Below are 24751 nucleotides of genomic sequence, written 5' to 3' on the forward strand. Positions count from 1 at the left end.
AAAAAAAAAAAAACACGAAACACAGAAACCTGTATTTGTTTTTATTTCTTCAGGGGCTACCTCCAGTGGTTCTCAGATTAATTCGTATACATTCATATGTTTCATTAAAATAAAAAGCATCATCTTTTGTTTCTTCTGGTTACAGTCACAGAGGTTAAGAACTTTCTAGATAGAATTTGACTTTATTCTTTGATAGGGTGATGTCTGGTCTTGTTCGCCAGTGTTTCAGATGGATGGACCCAGAAAAGATAGCTAGTACACTGAAGTCAGTCGCATTTGATTATTTAACCTTAAAATCTGACAAATGGAAAACCATCTGATAACTCCAGTTGTTTCCCTATTTAGGACTTCTGATAGGATACATTCTCTTGAGTTTTTATTTTATTTTATTTTTATTTTCTCAAAGATTTTATTTATTTGAGAGAGAAAGCATGAGCAGGGAGAGGCAGAGGGAAAGGGAGAAGCAGAGTCCCCACTGAGCAAGGAGCCCCCTACCTGGGGCTTGATCCCAGGACTCTGGGATCATGACCTGAGCCGAAGTGAGACACTTAACCGACTGAGCCACCCAGGCAGCCCTTCCCTTGTGTTTTTAGCTTTCATGACCATTCAAGGATGTCTGGACCTAAATATTAGGAATAGAGACACAACTTTCAAGTGTCTTCATGCCTATGCCGTGGGGCTCCCTGCAAATTGTACTAACAAATTCCACATGAGGCCGTGTGAAAAACACCAGAAGAAATCAGCTCTGTATTTTTATTCAGAACCACTTGGCTCTATGCGTCGATGGTTTATTCAAAACTTTGTTTCCGGTTTTAGTTCAGAATCAGTAGTGCTTGTTGTAACAGAATGAGCACACAGAGCCCTGTAAGGGCGGTGATGCCGCCCTGCCTCTCCCGCAGCATGCCTGCTGTGACACTCTGAAAAACGCTTTGGGTGTCTTCCCCTTTCTGGAGAATCTCACATCAGCCTCATTTCTGATCAGGTTTTTTCCCCCTAATTCTTTGTTTTTTCACTTATACCTAATTTTGTAGCAATTAAAACTCATAAGAATTTGGGGAGGGTATAAATAATCACTATCAGCCCCACATACAAGTTTTCCATTTTAAATGTTTCCTTCCAGTTTTTAACTTGGATACACAGTTGCAGTCAGTGCTGACATTTACGGAATGATTGTTGCAAACCAGGCGCTGTGCTAAGTGCTCACAGACCTTCTCTTTATGGATCCAAGGAGAGGGAACCTTGCAGCAGGCCATAGAGGAGGAAGGGGAAGTTCGGGACCTCGCCCCACGGACGGGGACTCAAACCCTGGTTCGCATATACAAACATAAAACTCGATGTTTTGCCAGGTTGTTGCAGTTTGTTTCGATACTTGTTTTGCTTAGTGGTACCGCGTCACCTGGGTACGTGGCTGGCTCAGCCTGTGGAGCATGGGACACTTAATCTCAAGGTCATCAGTTCGGGCCCCACGTTGGGCATAGTAGAGATTACTTTAACAAACAAAAAACACCTCATAAGCATGTTTCCAGTTTTTACTAATTAATTTCTTCGTTAAAAAATATCGATGACAGGACTACCATGTGTGAGGTATGGGATCTAATCAGTACTATAGGGGTATGGCCACGAGGGGACCAGAACATGCCACCCCAAAATATATGTCTTTGCCACGTGGATTCTTTTGAGCTAAAGGCCGTTGAGAACTGGCAGATTCAGGAAAAGCCCTAAGATCGGGGTACGAGTTTACTGTCTCCCTCTTACTAGCTCTTCTCAGAGAGAAGACATTGACCAAAATGAGCCAACAAACCTCACTAAACCACCCTGTTGGCCATATTTCGCTGGCTGCCTTTCCATAACTTGCTTCCCCAGCCCAGAAGCCACAAACCCTTTTCCTTTGTTAATATTTTTTAAAAGATTTTACTTATTTGAGAGAGAGAGGAGAAGCAGAGGGGAGGGGCAGAGGGAGCGGGAGAAGCAGGCAGGGAGCTAACCTGGGGCTCGATCCCAGGACTCTGAGCTCGATCCCATGACCTGAGCTGAAGGCAGACATTTAACCGACTGAGCCATCCAGGTGCCCCTCAGTTTACATTTTTTAATGTGACTACTGGAAATTTTGTAATTACCTAAGTAGCTCGCATTCAATTTCTAGTGTACCCTTCTGGAGATGGGTGCAGGAATGTGTGCTTTACTCTGACTCAAAACTGCAGTTAGTGGTCTTCAACCAGGAGAGAGTTGTCCCCCCAGAGGGCAGTTGGCAGTGCTGGAGAAGTTTGATCGTCAGTCTGGGGAGGGAAGTAACTAGCAGCTAGCGGGTAGAGGCCAGGGAGGGCTCAGACGTTCTGCAGCGCGAGCACAGGGCAGCTGCCCGCCGCGAATAGCAACGCAACCTGGCCGTTGGTGCCAACAGTCCTGACGTTGAGCGACTCTGATCTATGTAAAGGATTATGTCCTGATTTTTCTCCCATTAAATATATCTTGATGCTAAATGTTCTTCAAAACACAACATTTACTTTTATTTTTTTTAATTTTATTTATTTGAGAGAGAGTGAGAATGAAAGAGTGTGCATGCACAGAGGAAAAGGGAGAAGCAGACTCCCCGGGGAGCAGGGAGCCTGATGTAGGGCTGGATCCCAGGACCCTTAGATCATGATGTGAGCCGAAGACAGTTGCTTAACTGACTGAGCCACCCAAGTGCCCTCACAACATTTATTTTTAAGGGAAAACTGCCTTTTTCTGGTGGTGAACACCACCTCTTGGTGAACACCACGCAGTGTTTGCATTGAATACTCTCCCCAGCCCCCACCCCCACCCCAGTTTTCTTGAGCGCCTGTTGCATTGGTGCCCGTGGGCCTGTATTCTTGCAGACCAGAAGTGGGTTTGTATGTGTTCAGTTCTGCTTTACCTCCAATAGCTATTGCACTGTGTTCTCCGGAAAAGCTGTGCCAGCCACCCCCGGCCCGTGAGCCTGGGGCAGCTCCCTGTCCTCCACGTCTTTAACAGCCCTGGAGGTTATTGCTTTCCTCATCGTTCTCAGTCTGAGGGGAGTAACCATCTCTCATTTTGATTTTGATGCCCAGTTTTTTGGATCCCAAATGAGGTGCTTTTCAACATCTAAGTTTTCTCCTCTTCTCTGCTCTCTCTCTGAACACATATCCTTTGCCCGCATTTTTATTTTGAGGGTTTCCCCCCCTTTTTTTTTTTACCTCTTGGCACTCTGTGGGCTTAGTGCCTAAGCATATATGTTTTGAATGTACGTTTTGTGATATTTTGATTCAGACTTACTCATGATGGGCTTTTCCCTGCACCTATTTTTTCAGTGTTTGTGGAGACAGATTTCTTAATGTTTTCTTTCATATCCACTGGCTTCTCTGTTAAGTTGAATGGGACACTTCCCATCCCACAATCTTAAAAGTATTCACGATGCTGTCTTGTGGTGAAATGAGCAAAGGAGCTCACCACCTGCTCTGGATGCTTCCTCCCACCCTCAGCTCAGACATATACTCAGTGTCCTTCAGCGGACAGCCCCAAAACGCAAGATCTGGACACAAAGGAGGATTTTGTTGGAGGTGATTATTTCTGAGGGCAAAACTAAACCATCTCTGAAAACTGTTACGATGTCAGCTTGGCCCCAGTTGCCAAATAAAACCCTAGGGCAGTCACCTACCATGGACTTCCACCCTGATTAATGACCTCCGAGTGCCAGGCTTGAGTCCAAGTTCTATAGACGTTGACATCCAACTCAGGAAGGGAACGGTTTTCCCAGAAACAGCACAACATGGCCAGTATTCTGGGGACATCCATTTCTAAACCATAAAAAGATTGAATACTAGCCATCTGTGTGTAGATAATGTCCCTGGGTCATGTTCGCAGCTCTGGTGTTCTGGGGGGTGGGGGAATCTTGTGTCTCCGTTTTGCGATGAGTTGAGCGCTTGTTCCAAATGCCCATCGTGGCCTGTGATCCAGTTTTCCTTATGTATGAAGGGTTTAAATGTTGGCACATCCTGGCACTCTACTTCCAGGCGTGTTTGTTGAACTAAGTACACAAACACTGAAATAATAACTCAAGTAGTGAGTACATTTTCACTCTTGCTCCTCTGTACTTAACTTTGTAAGTCCCTAAATACGTGCATTCAAGGCAATGTGTGCTTCTTCCCAATAACTGCCTTGTGTGGTGGGGTATGATTGCACAATCATGGCTTCGGGGCAAGTCCCATAAGCCTTGAAACCTCCAACCAGACTGTCCCTGTCAAGGCCCTTCTATGTAGAAATTCCGGAGTCCATCTGCTTGTAGATACTCATAAAGAACTCGGTGCGTATCTAAAAAGCAATGTAATCTGCTGACCAGATTTCCCTTTGCTAAATCTACCGACGCTTGTCAGGAAAATTAATTAAAGACCAGAGATGGTACAGAGGGGACCAGTGAAGAAATGGCTGCAGGACACGGGAGAAAGAGGATGGAGAGGTGGTTAAGACGCAGCTGTCAGGGAGACGGAGAGATGTGTCCATAAATAAAGTTTTATTGGAACGCAGCCATGCTCATTTGTTACTATCGCCTACATTTGCTTTCATGCTCCAATGGCAGAGTTGAATAGTTGAGTCAGAGTCTGCATGGCCCACAAAGCCCAAAATATTTACTATCTGGCTCTTTACAGAAAAAGGCCGACTCCAGGTACAGAGTCTAATGGTTCAGGACTTTGTTTGGACCCAGCTTCAAGGAAAATTCCATGCACCCTTCCAACATAGCTGGCGCCCCCAGATTCCTCTGAAAAGAAAATCTGGGGTCACTGTGGTGGTTTGTAGGCTGTCTTGAGGAGGGTGGAATTTTTTCTAAGACCAGTAGGAATTGCGTGAAAAGGGATCAGCAGGAAGTGGCTTGATCATGTTTTCCTTTGAGAAGGAAGAATACCTAGGGTTGTTTCTGCGATGATCTGAAGGAGAGATCGATAGGGCAGGCGGATGGAAAACCTATTTCTGAGGCAGAATCAACAAGACTTGGGGATCGATGGACTGGCGGGCTATGGAGACAGAAAGTTCACATTGACGTTCATGTTTTATCCAGGACAGACGAAGGGCAGTTTTCAGGCGTGGTGAGTGAAATAAAATATATTGTGTTATTCGAATTAATTGTAACTGTTTCTTTGTTTCCTGGAAAATTTCCTGTTTACTGGAAAGTTTTAAATTATATACATGAGTTGGACTATATTTCTATTAGGCAGTACCGATTTAAAGAGAATCATGACCCAACTTTTTGATTGACTAGGTTTCTTGTAAATGATGTGACTGAATTTGAAATGTGTTGAATTCAAAGTGTTGTTTTTTTTTTAAATAATTTTATGGAGGTGAAATTCATATATTATAAAATTAACTATTTTAAAGAACGATTCAGGGACATTTACTGTCACAATGTTGTGCGGCCATCACCTCCACATAGTTGGAAAGTCTTTTCATCACCCCCAAAGGAAACCCTCCCCCCCCAACTGACTAAGCAGTCCCTCCTCATTCCCCCTTCCTGGCATTTGAGTGTGTGAGGAGCTTAGAAGCTGGTTTGAGATGGGGAGAGAAATAAGAGGTGTTAGGAGGCAGATGGGAGTGTGGCGGGGAGAGTCTGGGGAGAGGGGGTATCTCAGGATTTAATGGGGAGAGAGTATCCAGAGACCTGAGGGCTACGTGGGAAGGTCTTTCCTATCTGATGGAAAACATTGTCAACCCTGATATGGTGTTAATCAGGTTAATTAGCCGTGCAGACCAGTGGTTCTCAAGTTGGACAAGTGCCAGACACACCTGGAGGGTTCTTTACAGTCACAAGTTCCCCGGTGCTGCTGCTGCTGGACTGAGGAGCCATATTATGCGCCACTGTATGCAGGTGCCGGCTGGTCCAGTGCTGCTCAGGCCCCTCCCCACGTACTCCTTCCACTCCATCCCCAGGGGAATTAGATTCTCCAAATCATGCTTTTATCGTGGGGGTAAGATTATCAATCACAAGAAACTGCTCTGAAGAGCCACAGTCAGGGGGAGGGGAGGCGTCAGTCCTGCTGAAATCCTCCCCATCCCCCCTACCAGGCAATTTTATTATCAGCAACTCTGTTTTGTTCATGCTGGTACCTGCAGGCTTACCCGTTGCCATGGAAACTGCTGCCTGGCATGGGAGGGGAGGGAGCGGTGGAACTGAGTGGAATTTTCCAGGCTGTTGAGGTAAACAGGTATGGGTTAAAAAAAAAAAAATTCCCAGCATGTAGTTGTCATGTTGTATGCTTCTTGAAAGAAAGAACAGCAAGTCTAGTTATGCTCGTAGAACACTCTTCACTGGGGGGCAGGGAGTGGGCATTTGATTCCAGCAGACCTCCACTCATTTAGCTGCTCTCGTTAATTGAATTATGGAAGGTAGAAGTCAGAACAGTACCTAAGAGCTGTAAACAAGCAAAGAAGGAAGATCATTTCAAACCACTGCAAAGCAGAACATACCGGGGAGAAGTGATTGACAGCTCGGAGGTGTTGAATGTGGGGCATTCTTTTGTGGCTTCCTTCCGTTGTGCAACAGCCCTGTTCTTGAGATGTGTTCGTGTTGAAACTTGGGGCTTTGATTAGTCTCTTAAATGGCTACACAGTGTGCTATGATGTGCACACACTCTATTTCATGTGTCCATTCTCGCTGGGGAAGAGTTGGAGTCCGCACTCCCACCGCAGGTGTTTGCTCTTACAAAGCAGCATTAGGCAAGTTGGCACGCAACAAGTATTTGTCAGATAATCACTGTTGCTGTGTCCATTCTGGCGTTTGTCTCCTTGCTCACAGATGGAGAGTTTCTCCAGGGCATTTGTCCAGGAATGGAATGAGTGGCTGCTACAAATTCATCATTTCAAACTATCTGGGTATTTCTAAATTGATTTCCAATCGGTAGTTTGTTTTCTATGTCTCCCATTAAAAGGAAGCCCACGAGGGCAGAAACGTGTTCTGTCTTCAGTCTCCAAAGCCTTCGGAGTGTCTAGCAGATAGAAAACGCTTGATACAGTTTATAGATAAATAATATATAAATAATGAATGAGTGGATTATTTTTGCAAAACAGAGGGTTTGGGGCCAGTATGTGAGTTTTTATCCTTTTTCATGTAACATGCTCTCATGGCATTAAATATCCTTTTTATTTATTTATTTATTTATTTATTTATTTATTTATTTATTTTTAAAGATCTTATTTATTTATTAGACAGAGAGAGAGAGAGCCAGGGAGAGAGGGAGCACAAGCGGGAAGTGGGAGAGGGAGAAGCGGGCTCTCTGCTGAGCAGGGAGCCCAATGCGGGGCTCGATCCCAGGACCCTGGGATCACGCCCTGAGCCGAAGGCAGACGCTTAACAACTGAGCCACCCAGGAGCCCCTAAATATCCTTTTAAAAATAGCATTTTTTTTTAAACAATTGACTCCAGGAATCCTTGGGAATCTGTTTCATGAACTTGTTTTTAGTTTCTTGCATTTGTAGACAATGTTCTCATAACCCCTGTGTAGGTGAGTGGCTGGTGTGTGGGTTCAAAAGGGCAGGGGTAGATTCCCATCGTGAAATTACTGGATCAAAGGATACGTGCAGTCATTGCCAGAATGTTTGCCAGAAAGGATGAACCACCGTGTTCTCCCACAGCCAGCTGCAAAGATGTCCATTTTTTCACCCTCTTGTCAACCTTGGCAGGTATCAGTTCTTTCATCTTTGTCGGTCTGCGGTGGGGAGATGACATCTCATTTCGGTTTCAAAGTCTGGGTTTTGGAACACAGGCAGGTGTTTGGACTAGGAGTAGACCCAGGTTTTGTGGGCCTGAAGGTTTACAATTTGGGGGACCCTCTTTGAGGAAAAGAATACAAAATGACAAATATGAAAACTTGGAACAGATGTGAATGTTTGTTTAGAATCTGCACAGAAATCACAACAAACCCCTCATCACCACCACAACTTGCTCAAATACTATAATGTATCACAGAGTAAGAAAATGGCATAAAATGTTTTATTAATTAGCTGATTGATACATCTCTGTGATACCTTTTCTCCTATGTGGATTTTATTTTACTTTATTTTTATTTTATTTTATTTTATTTTATTTTGACTGCATACTCATGTTACTTCGTCTTATGAAAATAATTTGGTAACAGAATTTTTCTTAGAAGAAATGTAGCCTTTGGTCTAGGCTGGTTATACAAAGAGACTTTTATGAGGCACCTAAAGTAGCCAGATTCAGAGACAGAGAGTAGAATGGTTATGACGCTGGGGTGGGGGCCGAGGCGAATGGAGAGTTAGTGGTTAAAGGGGACAGAGTTTTAGTTTTGCAAGACGAGAAAGTTCTAGAGGTGGGTTGCAACAACGTGAATGTACTTACTACTGACACGTACACTAAAAAATGGTTAAGATGGTAAATTTTATATTATGTATATTGCACTGCAGTTAAATTTAAAAAAAAAAATGTGATGAACCTAAAGGGAGAATGTGTCACTGTTGCAAAACGCGGGGTGGGGGGTGGTCCAACGACCTCAGAGCCCGGAGAGGCAGCTCTTTCTCTGCCGAAATTAAGGGAACCAGTGGCATATGGTACATTCCTACAGATTTATCAGTGTTTGTGAAGAGAGTTGTTCAAATTTCCCACAGCTGCACTGTCATATACTGACCAAGAATGTTGTTCACGGTGCATTACAGTCATTTAGAATTTGTTTCACTTTGTTGAGTAACATCTCACATAGATGGCTTTCAAGACCCAGAAAAGCCCCCCCGCGGCCCCCCCAAATCTCTCATGGATTTTTACATTATGACAGACCAAGTAAACCCCCCTCTCATCAGTCCCTGCCGCATTCCTGCAGAATCCTAAAGCTGGAGTTATGTTTGGCATCTGGCTTAGAGCGTTTTATTTGCCACTTCCTTTTGTGAACGGTTCCCCCATTATTTTAATGCGTTCTTTATGTACGGTTTTGTTTAAATAAGGCACATTTGCTCTCTCGCTTTGACTTTTTTCCCCCTAAGTGCACATGATGAGTATAGTAATGACTCCCGTGAAATTTTGTTAGCTGGAGAATAAATATTCCTTCTTGTCGGGTCTAGTGCGTCTTTATTTGAATAATGTATCATCTGAGTGAACACAGCCTGCTGTGCTCGATGCAAGATCTCCCTCATCTGTATATATTTACGCAGTTTGAAAACCTATTTGATGAGAGCGATGCTGTCCCAGCTGAGAACCTTTTACACACAAAACAGTGAGAGGAAAGCTTCAGTGCTCAAGCGGACTAGGCTCGATCTCGTGATAGACTGTGTATTGTCATCGCACGTTTGGTGGAATCTGCGATACCACCGAGCTCACACTTTGGGGGAAAAACACATAAAAACCAGTTTTTCAATGGTGTTGAACATTGCTCATCGCTGCAGAGCACAGTGAGAGCTCGCGGTCCTTGTTAAACGCAGCAAACGAAGCCAGCGCTTACCTCCTTGCAGGTTTTTTTGGTGACCCGAAAGTTGTGTTTTGTTTTTTTGGTTTTTTTTTGCTATTGTTTCCATATTTCTTTCTGCTTTTAATTTCCTATTTGGAAGAGGCCTCGTTCTTGTAACAAGAAAAAAATGCCTTATGCAGTTGTTTTCATGATCTGCATCTTTTTGGCTGTCGTGATTCTTTTCCTTATCATTAGGATTCTAACAGCGATTTTAGTTACTTTCATATTTTGAAGCCCCTGCCAGCCTTCTTTCTTTCAGACTGAAATTTGGCGTCCACCAGCATACTTCTTTTTTGGCACATTTGAAATCCGATGTGATTGATAAAGAAACATATACAAATTTGACCTGGAATTCAGTCATACACAAGACAGCTGCCATGCTTTTTAACATTGCCGTGATGTTGTGCTGGGAGGTGCTGAGCAGCTGTGCAGATAACTGTGTCTCTGTCACGACTGATGGGCTGACGGGTTGATGAATGTGGGCGGGAATCGTGTCATCGAGGCATCTGCATCTTCATCTTCGGGCAACGTCTCTGTACTGGAGGGAATGTTATGTGACGCTTCGGCTGGAGCCACAGGCTCCCTCAGGATCAGATGCCCCGACATACACCTGCGCGTCTTCACGACCAGCCTCGTGCGCTGTTTGTCTGTCCCAGGTACAACAGGGATTCTGCTAAAACCACGCTTTTCCAAGATGTCCTAACGTAAACACTGCCCCAAATTAATTGCTGACGGAGAAGAAGTTGTGTCTTGACCAGGCTTTAGTGATAAGGGGTCCTCCACTTACAAGTTTAATACTTCTCGTGTTAAGAAAAATTTTCCAGGCCAGCTTCTGCTTTGTACGTTTCAAACCTTATCTCTTCCCATGGTTCTCACAGTTCCAGTGCCCTGCACACGAGACCTGTTCGCAGCGTGAGAAGCACCTTCGTGCATCGATGTAGCGCGGTATGGTGTCTCTGGAGTGATTCTTACCCCGGGATAGTTACTAAAAACTTTATAGTTATTGATAGATGTGTGTATATTATTATACATAATACTGTAAATATAACTATATGTATTTACATAGATATAGCCCTATCTGTATCCACCCATCCATCCATATATGTATCGATATATAACTGTATAATAACCAATAACACAGAAATAGGGTTGCTAGATAAAATTTGAATTTCAGATATAGTGAACACCTTTTCAGTATAGGTATGCACTATACTACTATATATCCTAAATATTCTGTGGGACATATTTATACTCAAAGTTATTTATTGTGTATCTGAAATCCAAATTTAACCAGGTATCCTGTATTTCTGCTTGCTAAATCTTGCAATCCTGTACCTGCCTGTATTCCACAAAATCTGCCCCCCACTCAACTTGCCTTTAGCTAGGTCCTGAAAATGCCCATCGCCGTGTCAATGATATCAAACAATATCAAATGTTGTTGTTGTTGTAGTTGTTTTAAGGAAGGAGATATCAAAGTAGAAATGGACGGTGATTTCAACCAATTGCATTTTTAAATATCTCACTTTTGCAAACTTTACAGAAACACCTTGCTAGACTGTTGGAAGGGGCAGGCAAGGAATTTCATTTAGGCCCACCCTAAATCCAAAGACTGGTGCCCTCAGAAGAGAAAGATTTAGGGGCACCTGGGTGGCTCAGTCATTAAGCATCTGCCTTCAGCTCAGGTCATGATCCCAGGGTCCTAGGATCGAGCCCCACATCGGGCTCCCTGCTCAGCGGAGAACCTGTTTCTCCCTCTGCCATGTATGCTCGTGCACTCTCTCTCTCTGTCTCTCTCTGGCAAACAAACAAGATCTTTTAAAAAGAGAGAGAGAGAAAGATTTAGACACAGAGGAGATGATGTGAAGATGGGGCAGAGATTGGAGTGGTGCATCTGTCAGAAAGGCAGCCGGGAGCCCCCAGAAGCCAGAGAGGCAGGAAGGATCTCCCCAAGGGCCTTCGGAGGGAGCCCTGTCCCCCTGACGCCTTGGTTTTGGACTTCTGACCTCCAGACAGTGAGAATCAGCCTCTGTTATTCTGAGGAACCCAGTCCGTGTTAATTTTTACAGCAGTGCTAGAAAGCTAATACAGCGTGCAGCTCTTTCTTATAAATCTGCGAGAGGAATTGACATAACTCACAATTAGTGACAGGGATCAGACTGTTACATGTGTGGGAAACAGTTTCACCTGTCACTGAAATAGTCCCCACGGTGGGGGCATCAGTGTGCTGGGGCCCCCGAAACAAAGCACCACAGACTGGGGGCTGGAACAAGGGAGCTTATTTCACTCACTTCTGGGGGCTGGAAGTCTGAGGTCCGGATGTCTACAGGGTGGGTGCCTCCTAAGGACAGGGAAGGGTCTGTCCCAGGCCTCCCCCATCGGCTTGTAGGTGACCGCCCTCCCCCTGCGCGGTTCGTGGTCTTCGTTCTGTACCTGTGTGTGTTCAGACTTTCCTCGTCTTACAAGGACACCAGACATGGATTCAGATCCACCTGATGACCTTGTTTTAACTTAATTACCTCTGTAAAGGCCCTGTCTCCACATACGGTCACTTCTGAGGTACTGGAGGCTTGGATTTTGACATGAATTTTTTGGTGGGGGGGAGCCGTGGGGGGCGACACAATATAACCCATAACAGTGGGATTTTCCATTTTATGTTGTCAGATTGAATGCAGGTTTTTCTTATGTCTGTTGGCTTTTCCACTGGGTTTAGTAAGGTCTCCTCCATCCCATGATTTTTTTTAAAGATGTTATTTATTTATTTGACAGAAAGTGAGAGAGCACAAGCAGGGGGAGTGGCAGAGGGAGAAGCAGGCTCCCCGCGGAGCAGGGAGAGCAGGGAGCCCTAGGTGGGGCTTGATCCCAAGACCCTGGGATCACGACCTGAGCCACCTGGGTGTCCCTCCTCCATTCCATGATCCTAAAACCGTTACCCCTGTTTTCTCATGCTGTGTTCCCCAAACATTGCCTCGCTGCCCCTTGCTCCACCCTGCAGAGCTCCAGAGTGCCAGGAGCGAAATGAGGGGGGGGGGGCTTGCAGCCCTGAAGGGAAAAAGGCTCCAATGGGAAAGGAAGCCACCATCCTGAGAAGAAGCCGTTCGAAAGTCTACCTTTGGCCCAGGTACCAAGTCGAACCACCCACCCTGGAGTCTCACCCGATTCATGAGCCACATGCTGGACTGGAGTCCAACAGGATCCACGTCCCCATCCAAGTCAGGAAATGTGGCCTCCATTCTGTAACTGCCGTTTCTAAACCTCAGCAGATTTAACACCAGGCTTCCCAGAGCAGGTTAGATCTCTGGGCGCTCTTGGCAATGAGTTTTCTGTGACGGTGGTTTGAGTCGGTCGTGAGGCCTGGCCGGCCACAACTCCTTGGGTGTGCACATTTTAAATCCTCATGTTGCATGGTAACCTGGTCCCGATATGCCTGTTGGACCAAGCCTAGTAATACTTTAAAATCAACGGTGAGAATTCTACTTTCATTATGCTTTTTAAACGTGTAAGTGTAACACATATATATTCAGATTTCTCTGGTTTTCGGTTTGGTTTGGTTCGGGTTTTGCCCTTGGCCAGGTAAGGATTTCCTTGCCACTCTGAGGTATATCAGCAGGTGGGAGGTGGAGAATCCCGGGGGGCAGGTGGCCGGGGCTGGAGCCTTCCATTCCCAGGGGCAGCAGGGGCTGGTTGCGGCATGTTCGGTGGTGGTGATGGCTGCACCCTCACCACAGTAATTTCGTGGTTGCTTGTGTTGTTCATCTGGCTACGGGACCTCCCTACTGCCACAATTTAAAATGTAGGTCTTATTATTCATGTATGGGAAGGCACATGCATCCTTTGCGTTTCCCTAGGCACAAAAGGCCAGTGAGTGAGAATAACATATATTGAGCACTGACTGTGTGCTGATCATTTTGCGTGCCCCAAGTGGCTCGGGTAAGCCTCAAAATCACCCTAATGAGCGGGCTGCCCTAATAAGAAAGGTGTGACGCGAGTATCACTAAGCCAGAGCCAGCACACAGTCGTTGTGCGATTAATGTGAATCATAGCGGCAGTCTTAGTAATTTTCCCTCTTAATAGACCCCAGAGGCAGTACTATGACCCTCAAGGCCTGAAGCCCCCTGCCTTTCATCCTCAGCTCTGGTCTTTCTCTGTAGCTGACTTCCTGGCAGCTGGCTTGCCTTTGAAACATGCTCCTGCCTTAGGGCCTTTGCACCCGCTGTGTACTCTCATGGCTGGCTTCTTCCTTTTGTCCGTACAGATATGACCCCCAATTTAGTGTTCATCTTAGGGACTCGTCATCCCAATGTCATCTTATATTTTTGTTTACAGCCCACCTTCTCTGCCAGAATGTCAGAGATCAGCAAATCAGCTGAGCGAGACTCTGTGGAAACTTATGCCGCAAATAGGGAATAAAATGAAACTTTCTAAACGAAATAGTGTCTCTCCAGGGCAGAGGCTCTGCCTGTTTTGGATGTTTTTGTAATTCCTGCTCCGAGCACTGAGTCTGGCAAGTAAGAGGGGCTCAATCCCTTTTTATCACATAAGTAAATGCATGAATGTATGAAATGTGGAATAGATAATTCGTATCACTGGAGCTTTGGGGAGACTTATGATTTCTTTTTGTTGCTGTTTTTTTGAAGTTTTTATTTAAATTCCAGTTAGCTAACACAGTGTAGTATTAGTTTCGGGTGTACAACACCCCCATGCATCACCAGGTGCTCATCACAGGGGAGACTGGTGATTTCTAGCAGGGTCTGCTGAGACCCCAGAGAAGCCAATTTTGTTTTCTTTTGCACAGACCCTGTCTGATGATGCAGTTTTTCACGCACAAACGCTGTGCAAGAGGCATCGATGGGGGCTTGTCTGCTTGGGCCTTTTCCTAGTCCGCCCCATCCCCCAGCCAGGCTGTTTTGTTTTACTTGCTTTGCTCCATTCATCCTGGAGCATTGATGCCTCACTGCAGGCCCGCTCTGGCTGTTGCCATGGAAACCGTAGCCAGCGTGGGCAGGGGAGCCTAGCTGTGGGGATGGAGAAAGAGTCGCAGAGTCTGGAATTTTCCAAGCTCTAAAGGTGAATGCATGTGGCTTCAAAAACATCTCAGCACACTCTAGACCTGGCCTGTCCAACACGGTAGCCACTGGCTGGTCCAAATCGAGATGTGCTGTCATTGCAAAATACATGCTAGATTTCCACGAATTAGTGTAAAAAAATTTTTTTTATATACCTCATTAAAATGTTCTGTATTGATTAATTTCACCTATTTTATTATTTTTGCTTTTTAAAAATAAAAGTGGTAGCAAATGAAAGTGCTTACTAGAAAATGTAGTTACATATGTGGCTCAGATATTTCTGTTTCTATTGGATAATGCTTTCTGGGTACATGTAAGTGAATAAATGAATGAATGACCTTTGGTCAAAACCGGGGTTGTTACTCATATACCATATTCTATCCTGCTTTCCTTCTCAATACCTTTCTTAAATGGTTAGTTAAATATCCTAGTTGAAGGATGTATAGACATAATCTTCAGTAGTGAATTAAATTTGGTGTTAAGTGCAAGTCGTCAGCCCAGGCATTAAAACACCATTTTTATTTTTTAAAAGGAGCCACCTTTTCCTGACCATAAAAGGCTGCATCGTTGCCACAGGTGATGCCTTTGTGGGTCTCTTCTCCCTACGGGTTTCTCATATCCTGCTCTTGTTCACAATGTCACAGGGGCCCCCGTGGAGACAGGTCACCCTCCCCGGTTCCACGTGGAGCAGATTCCCAGAAACCACATCGCTGCGCCAAACGGCGTCCGTGCACACTTGCCGCTCCGACAGCTCTTGCCGAAAGAGTTCCACGGGCGCCGTGCCTACCCAGATTGCCTCGCCTCTCCCGAGGGGGTCCGTTCCCTCCCGCGCCTGCCAGCTCTAGGGGTCTTCGCTCTGTTCATCTTTGTCAAGGCGATGACACTTCATTTTGGTTTGGGTGTCCGGCTTGTGTTTTGTTTTGTTTTGAATTGCGGTGCGATACACATAACGTGAGAGGTACCGTCTTAGCCATTCCGAAGCGCGTGATTCCGGGGCATGAAGCACATTCACTACGCAACCAGCGGCACCATCTGTCTCCAGAACTCTTTTCATTTTGCAAACTTAAAATACCCATTAGACATTAAGTCCCCAGGCCCCTTCCCCAGCCCCTGGCGACGACTTCTCCACTTCCCGTCTCTGTGTGATTTGGGCTGCTCTGGGTACCTTCACGTAGCACACTGTCTCCGAGTGTTGATGCACCACTTCTGGCTGATCCCATCGTCCGTCGGCAGACACACCCGTGGTCTGCCTCTCTGTTTCCGCCGCTGCTGGGAATACGAGCTGACTTCCAGTTTTGCAGCAAGAAGTTGGAGCCCCTTTTCGTGTTTCTCAAAACCTTTGCTTTTTCTCGGTTGTGAGCAGCCTGTTGCAGCCTCTTTTCTACTTCCCTAATTGGACGTTTAGCTTTAGGGGTATTATCAATAGAATTCCTTCGATTTTATGTGATGTAGTGATTCCACCCAGCTGGTTACCGTGATAGGGGTTTTCATGTTCTTACATTTTTAGTGTTTATGTAATAAGGTTTAATTAATACTCTTCCATTCTGTGTTTGGACTCTCTTGAATAAGGCATCCCCCATCCCGTGATGGCAAAAATGTTCTCCTGTATTGCATTGGGCTCAGAAAAGAACTCTCTCTGTGTGCAGACACTGGCCTCCTCCCGGTGCCCAGAAACTCTGGTCCTCATTAAGGCCCCAGACCTCAGTGTTACAGGAGGGATTGGGGCCAGATCTGAAATCAGTTAAGAGACACATGTCTAATTGGAAACTTGTGGTCCTGGAAAAGAAGTAGTTTGGATGTTGCTTCCTGGCCCAATCATCAGATTATGTTTTAGTTCAAGGACTCACCGTGGTTCATTAGCTCAGTGCTCGGCTGGAAACCAAACAGTACATACATTTCCTCCCTAGCAGGAAGCGGTTGGAGCTCTTGGAAACAACTCAACATTGACCTCTGTTCCGAAGACACGGGTTTCCAAATCATGAAAATATTTAACACTAGCTATCCTTTTCCCAGGCTCTCTCCTTCCAGGTTCTTCTTTCTTAGCTTATCTGTCACCCAGGCCTCATCATTTTCTGATGGACCGAGCGCCTGTCCCCAGACTGGTGCCTGTGTGTGCACATTGCAGATTTTTATACACAATAGCCATCTGGTTCCAGATATGCTTGGTTAAACCGCATTACACAGAGCATTAAAGTCATGGCTGTGTCAATGGGAAGAATTTCACTTGGATTCCTCTGTGTACACACACACACACACACACACACACACACACACACACACACAAATGTATGCACATATGTTCAAAGAAATCATTTGCATTTTCCTAAAGACAGCTTGTGAGAGTCAAAGCATCATGCAAATGATTCCTAGCAACAGGGCCCAGAGGCAGCCCCTCCCCAGCTGGAGGGCACCCTCCCCCTCCCCAAGCGCTGCCTTTGTAGAAATTCTGGAGTACCAACAGCCTCCAGGTCCCCAGAGGGAGCCAGGTCTCTGCTACAGAACAAAGGGAAGCCGCTGAAGTGATTTAAGCACGGGAGAGATGAGTACTTTCCTTTGGGGCCTGTTACATCTTGGGGCAGGGAAGAGACAGGAAATATTTGTATTTATTATTAATAAATATTAATATTTATGTAGATGTGTATACATATACATACATATGTATCACCAGTAGTCGGTCAAACAGAATGAACATTGCTAGGGCTCCAGACGCCAATGATCAAATTTTCTTCCCGAATCAGACAGTCCAGTGAAAAACACTGGTTATATTTTGCTGCATTTTCCAGTCTTTTTTTTCTGCGTCCGCCTTCACATAAAGTTTTACATGAAATTGGCATGATTCTTTGTAGTCTAACATCTCTTTTATGTAAAACATGAACATTTCCACATAATGAGATATGCTTTAAAATGTGACTTTAGGGGCGCCTGGGTGGCACAGCGGTTAAGCGTCTGCCTTCGGCTCAGGGCGTGATCCCGGCGTTATGGGATCGAGCCCCACGGTCAGGCTCTTCCGCTATGAGCCTGCTTCTTCCTCTCCCACTCCCCCTGCTTGTGTTCCCTCTCTCGCTGGCTGTCTCTATCTCTGTCAAATAAATAAATAAAATCTTTAAAAAAAATAAAAATAAAAAAAATAAAATGTGACTTTATTTTGAAAGAGAAAAAGACTATTTGTGACTCTTCGTCCCCCCTTTATTTTATTTTATTTTTTTTAAGATTTTATTTATTTATTTGACAGAGAGACAGCCAGCGAGAGAGGGAACACAAGCAGGGGGAGTGGGAGAGGAAGAAGCAGGCTCATAGCAGAGGAGCCTGATGTGGGGCTCGATCCCACAACGCCGGGATCACGCCCTGAGCCGAAGGCAGACGCTTAACGACTGAGCCACCCAGGCGCCCCTTATTTTATTTTATTGTTTTATTATTTTTTATTTTATTTTATTGTTTTTTTATTGTATCGTATCGTATCGTATTGTATTGTTGTAAGGACACGTAACATGAGATCTGCCCTTGCAGTGCGTGTGTAAGTGCACAACACCGTGCTCTGGACTACACACTTGTTCCTTTTGCTTGACCGAAATGGACTGTTTGCTTCTGATGAGAAAAATGGTCCGTGCTCGTCCTGGTGGGGTTATTCTATAGACCCGACTGCAGTTTGTTATTTTAGAAACAAGGCTGCCCTCCTCTCCATAATTATCCGTGCTCCTGGCGCATTTGGGCCGGTTTCCATTGAGGATAAATTCCTAGATATGGAATTGAGGACTGGGTCTAGGAAATGAAATTGTGTACGAATTGACAAATGGCTCACCACCTCCCGACCGGTGAGGACTAGGAGCCGGTCTATTTGCTGGAGAAGGGTCTTGAAGGCTGAGAGTGGGAGCTTCGAAACCATGGCAGAGGCTGGTCCAGATGGCGGTGGCCTAGACCAGGGTGGCAGCTGACCGTGAGCAGTGACGTGTGGGACAGGACAGAGCTTTAAGTGGGACTGGACCAAGGGACAGCTGGAAGGGCTTCTGTTCCTGAGTCCTTGGAGCACTCACTCGAGTGACCCTGGGTCCTGGTGAGCCCTCAGGCCAGCATCCCATACAAGGATGTCCTCTGATACGTGAGCTAAACATCTGGCCAGTGTCCAGATACGTCCAGTTAAACAATTAGGTAAAAGAACTGCTGACTTTGAATCGGCACAACCCCAACACGGGTCTGGAGGTTCCCATTTCTAAACCATACAAATATCCTATTTTAAACTTTTTTATTAGAAAAATAATAATGTGCCTGGGTGACTCAGTCAGTTTAGCATCTGCCTTTGGCTCAGGGCCTGATCTCAAGGTCCTGGGATTGAGCCCCGCATTGGGCTCCCTGCTCAGCGGGAGTCTGCTTCTCCCTCTCCCTCTGTGATCTCTCTCATTCTCACTCTCTCTCAAATAAATAAATAAAAATCTTAAAAAAAAGAAAAATTTTGTGTCCTATAGCAGCAAGAAGAGTACGATGAACAGCTATCTGCTTCAACATCTTCAGCCCTGTGTAATGGATATGTAATGGAGCCAAGATGTGTGTATCTCGAAGCTCTTCATTTTATGCCCAGACGTCACCAGCTCTCATCCTGATGACGTCAGCTGCGTCTCCAGAGAACAAGAACGTCTTCCGTGTCACCCCGACACCATTTTCTCACCTATGAAACGGAGCCGCAACCTTTGTGAATGAACGAATGAAGCGGATACGTTTAATGTTATTCTCCATCAATAAGGGATGACCTATCCAGATGCTGGCTTTTACTTGAAGTTTTTATTTCGAGATAATTATCGATTCACATGCCGTTTTAAGATCCATGTACTCATCACCCAGATTCCCCCAGTGGTGACATCGTGCAAAACTGTATCACACCAGGATACTGACATGGACACAATCACCCATCTTATTCTGATTTCCTCACTGTGTGTGTGTGTGTGTGTGTGTGTGTGCGCGCGCGCGCGGGTGCAAACATATTAGGTTCTGTGAACTTTATCACACTCAGAGGCTCGTACATCTCCTACCTCCTGAGAGATCTGAGTCATAGTTAACTGTTTTTGCATGTGGTTGCCCAACTGCTCCAGCATCATCGTCTCTTGAAAAAACGACCCTTCCTCCACTGGATTGCTTTTGCACTTTTGTCAAAAATCAGTTGGGATCCAGACTGTGGAACATTATCCAATGCTAAATAGAAATGAGCTATCCAGCCATGAAAGACACAGAGGAAGCTTGAATGTCTATTACTAAGTGAGAGAAGGCAGTCTGAAAAGGCTATGCCCTGTGTGGAGATTGCAACTATGTGACGTTCTGGAAAATGTGCAACTATGGGACAGTGAAAAGATGTGCGGTTGCCAGGAATTGGGGGCAGGAGGGATGCACAGGTGGGGCACTGGGCATTTTTAGGGCAGTGGAACTACTCTGTACGATCCTGCAGTGGTGGATACAGGTCATCACGTCTTTGTCCAAGCCCAGAGAGTGCTGAACAGCAAGGATGGACCCTAATGTACACCGTGGACTGTGGGCGACAGTGATGTCAGCGTGGGTTCACCGACCACAACAAATGGCGCCTCTGGTGGGGGTGTTGATAGTGGGGGAGGCTGCGTGTGTGTCAGGACAGGGGGTACCTGGGAGCTCTCTGTTCCTTCCTCGAGTTTGCTGTGAACCTAAAACTGCTCCAAAGAATAAGCGCTCTTCGAAAAATCAATTGGGCATATTTGTGTCGGGGATTTTTTTTTTCATTTTTTTAAAGTAAGCCCTACGCCCAACGTGGGGCTCTCTAACTCACGACCCCGAGAGCAGGAGCCACGTGCTCTACAGACAGAGCCTGCCAGGTGCCCCATCTTTTTTAAGGATGGTTTTTATGCATATTTCTAGAGTATATACCTGAGTGTCTGTCCCAGGTCTGGCTCACAGTAAAAACTTAATACCTATTTTCCTTTTTTTTTTTTTTTCTATTATCTGTTACTTGAAAGTTGTAGTTCTCAAAGTATGTTCCTTAGGCCAGCAGGATCACTTGGGAACTTGTTAGAAATACGTGTTCTCTGGCCCCATCCCAGACCTACTGATTCAGAAATTCTGGAAGTGGGGCCCATCACTCTCAGCTCTAATAAGCCCCCTCGGGGTTCTGATGTCTGTCAAGTTTGAGAACCTCTGGTCTAGATGAGTGCCTTTCTCTACTGGGATTCCTCACGTGAACCATGTAACTAGGAAAGTGGCATAGCTCACACTCACTATTTCTCAATCTCAAGGATGCTACAACTCGAAAACCATCCTAGGTGCAGAGGACAAAGGCCCATTGATTATACCTGGCAGACACCTTAGGACACTGCGTCAGAGAGTCAGAGGAGAAGAAAGCAAAGGAGAATCACCCGTGTGTAGGCGGAGATGCATTCTAGAGAGAAGACTCACTTGGCTATTGACAAAGAGATCGATTTTGAAATTTGTGGAGTTGGAGGTCCAAACACACATCCGGTATGGAACATGGGTGGGATTCGGGAGGGAGGTCTGGGCTGGGGTAGAGACATGGGGCCTCCAGGGGGAGCGGAGCCAGGGAGAGGATGGCATGGCTCAGCTGAAGTCAAAGAGGGGAGAGCCAAGCGGTTGTCAAGGTTTCGAGGAACTCAACAAGAAGGGCTTTCCCTCCCGTTAGGAAGGTGTGATATAATCAGGGACCTATTATTAGCCCAAAGTCACTACCCAGCAGAGCACGGCAGTGCTCCCCAAACTTTACTGTGCCCACAAAGCATCTGGAAATTGCGCCAAAATGCAGCTTCTGACTCAGTAGGTGTATTTGCCCACTCTGCTGCCATCACGAAATACCGCCAACTCGGGGCTTAAACAACAGACATTTAGATTCCCCCAGTTCAGAGGCTGGAGGTCCAAGCAGGGGTAGACTTCCTGCGGGATTATCTTCTGCTGAGCCCTCTGACCTTGGATTTCAGATTAGGGCCCCACCCTTATGATCTTATTTAAACTTACCACCTCCTTATAGGGCACATTGCCAAAGACAGTCACATTGGGGGTAAGAGCTTCAACAGATGAATTTTGGGGGACACAACTCAGTTCACCACAGTAGGTCTGGGGTGGGGGGCTACTGAGGTCCACCATTTCAACAAAGCCCCCCAGGGGGTGTCCATGCTGCTGGTCTGTGGAGCACAAGGGTTAGACCACTCATTCCCAAAGTGTTATAAGTGGACCAGCTAAGCGTCACCTGGGAACCCATTAGAAATGCAGATTCTTGGGTGCCACCCAGGGGTATGGCCTCCGGAACACCAGGCAATCCTGATGACCCCTCCAGCCTTGCGTCTCCCACACTCCCCACTCATCCTGCCTTAGTCATCATTTTCTCCACACAGAGGGCATTTGCAGTCAACGAGAAGCTGAAAATGAGGATGCAGAGACCCTGGTTAGGAGGACATTGATTCTGAAGATGGGAGTTGGGCATGAACCCCCATGGAGGGGACAGCAGGCTTCAGCCCACCCTGAAGTCCCTGCCTTCTCCCCACCATAGCACTTGACCGTCAGGAGCTCTGCTCTGCTCTCCCCTTTCACCTGCCTGTGAGCCTGAGCAGGAGAGGTAGCTCAGGCTGTTGTCACGGAAACCTCAGCTGGGGTAGGTTCAGTTTGGAGGGGGGTTGCTGAGGAAAGAGCTTTCGAGACTGGAATTTTCCATGCCCTGCGAAGGCCAATACATGCGGGTTCAAAACCACATCCCAGCACAGAGTGGTCTTTTTGAAGGTACGGATGAGTATACCCCACCCCCACCATACATCTCTGTGTCCTAGAATGTCCTCGCTGCAGGGCGCACGCGGGTTAAGCATCAGATCCTAGGAAATGTGCTCCTTATTTTTCAGGGAGGTTAGTGGAGGAGGAAAGAATGGGAAGGAATAGAGAGCACACGCTTGCAGACCAGGGCAGGGCAGTGAAGGGGATTAAAACGCAGCGGGTGTCACACCAGCAGTCGTGGGTGTGAGGTCAAGGCCTCATCCTTGGTCAGCGTCCCCTTCCTGAGGTGTGGCCCTGCGGCCTCTGAGCAGTTGTGCCTCCCCTTGCTGGCGGGCAGCGCCTGCGGTGTGCACACACATCCCATATTCATGCTCCCCTTAATGGGCGTTCGAGCTGCTCCCCATCCCGATCTTCAGATTCTCTGTTTGTAGAATCAGCGTCACTGAGCGTGTCTCCTTCAGTGCCCGGCTCGTTGCTGTTGATTAATAACTATGCGTCGAATAAAGGACCGTTCTTGTTCTGTCGCCTTGCCTATGAGGTGGAGAGTTTCTCCTGGTCATCGTCCTGAGGGTGGAACCATCGGGAAAACACATCTTCTGTTTTTAGATGGGGCTGAATTTCACTCTCAGGAGGTATTTCCTTTGTTTTTTAATTGGCAGCTCCGTAAGCCGGCCTGCCTTGTGTGTGTTCTCTCTGCCGGCTCCCTGGTGCCTCGAGGGGGATCTGGCGCACAGTAGGTGCTCAGTTTGTGTGTCTCAAGTGTGCGTGAGTGAATGGATTAGTTTTGCTTTAAATGAGCACGGAGGTGCATGGATACACATTTAGCCTGCCTTCTTCGCTGAACAGGCGACCGTGACGTGAAATGTTCAGAAAACAAGATCTGTTGCGGGAGGAAAGAGTTTATTTCGTTTGATGACTGATGAGGTGACATCATGAGAAGAGGTTAATGCCTTTTTGGGTGCGCATTGTATACATCCGTTGCCAACTGCTGGCTCTGGCAAACAAAGTATACGATAACTGCTCCGTGGGTTTCTGAGTATCTGTGAGTGTTCACGGACGGCTGAGTTCCCACAAATGGATTTGCCAGCACACACACCTGTTAAGCTGCCTGCATTTGAGAACATCCATTCCCGACAACCTTCCGAAATTCAGTTATAGTTTAAGTGGTACCCATGCCTGATGTGGGCCTTGAACTCAACCATGACCCTGAGGTCAAGAGTCACACGCTCCACCGACTGAGCCAGACAAACGCCCCAACCTGCCTCACTTTAGAATGATTTTTTTTTCACTTCATCAGTCTAAAGTGTTGGCTCCTCTTTGGTTTGGATGTCTGTTTTGATATTAAAGGTGTGGTGGAATAAGTCTTTTTTATGTTTATCGCACATGTAGACATTCTCGTCAGTAGTCAGTTCGCATCCTTTGCCCACTTTTTTATTTCGATGTGCGACTTTTCCTCTGACGTGACTCTTTGTACGTTGACTTGACTGTCATTTCTGTTTCTACATATTTGACCTGGGGCAGACACTGTAGTCTTGCTTACGGGGCGGGTTTCTCCTGAACTGATGTTTTCAGTTGTTGTGGACGCAGATTGATACATGTGGTCGTTTATGTTCATTGACTTTTGAGTCATGTTGAGTCATCCTTCTCCATTTCACAACTTCAAAAATATTCACTGGGCACCCGGCGGACTCAGTCGGTGGGGCATGAGACTCCAGATCTCAGGGTTGTGAGTTTGAGCCCCATGTTGAGTGTAGAGATTACTTAATAAAAAAAAAAATTTTTTTTAAATTCTCTTCAGTTTCCTTGTCATGCCTGTGAAATGGGGGCCCTGCCCCAAACACTGTTTTTCCTGCTCAGACAAAATTCTAGGACCAAACTATCCAGTAGAGTAGGCAGCAGTCCACGTGGCTAGTAAGCATTTCACACATGGTCAGTCTGAATTGAGAGGTGCCACACAGTGAGTTTCAAGCACTAAATATAAACAAAGGTTGCAAAATATCTCACCAACAGTCTTTATATTGATTACACGTTGAAATGGTAATGTTGTCATATCATTAAAGTTCATTCCATCGATTTCTTTTTATGGTTCCCAGAAAATCAAGATAGGGAAGAGCAATGGTGACTAGAAACTTAAAATCAGACACGTGGCTCACAGTATAACCCTCCAGTGTTGCTGTAGGGTCTTGCAAGACAGTCTCGGTTGCTACAGGAAGGACTTGGGCCCAACCTAAATAAACAGAAAAGAGGTTTAGAAGACAAACCTTTCTGACTGGAGACTCTTAATCCTTGAGAAGGAGTTTGAATGTCAACATCGGGCCCAGTTGCCAGATAAAACCTCAGTTCAACAACCCACCATGGAATTTTTCCCTGATTAATGAGCTAAATGTTGGACTGGAATCCAAGCAATATATATGTTGCCATCCAACTCAGGCAGGGACTGGCTTTCTCGGAAAGAGTACAGCCCAGCCAGTGTTCTGAAGACCTCTGTTTCCAAACCATAAAAATATTAAATACTAGCCATCT

The sequence above is a fragment of the Ursus americanus genome, chromosome 21 (genome assembly GCF_024610735.1).
Source record: "Ursus americanus isolate L20-20 chromosome 21, mUrsAme1.1.p, whole genome shotgun sequence".
In the NCBI taxonomy this organism is placed as follows: Eukaryota; Metazoa; Chordata; class Mammalia; order Carnivora; family Ursidae; genus Ursus; species Ursus americanus.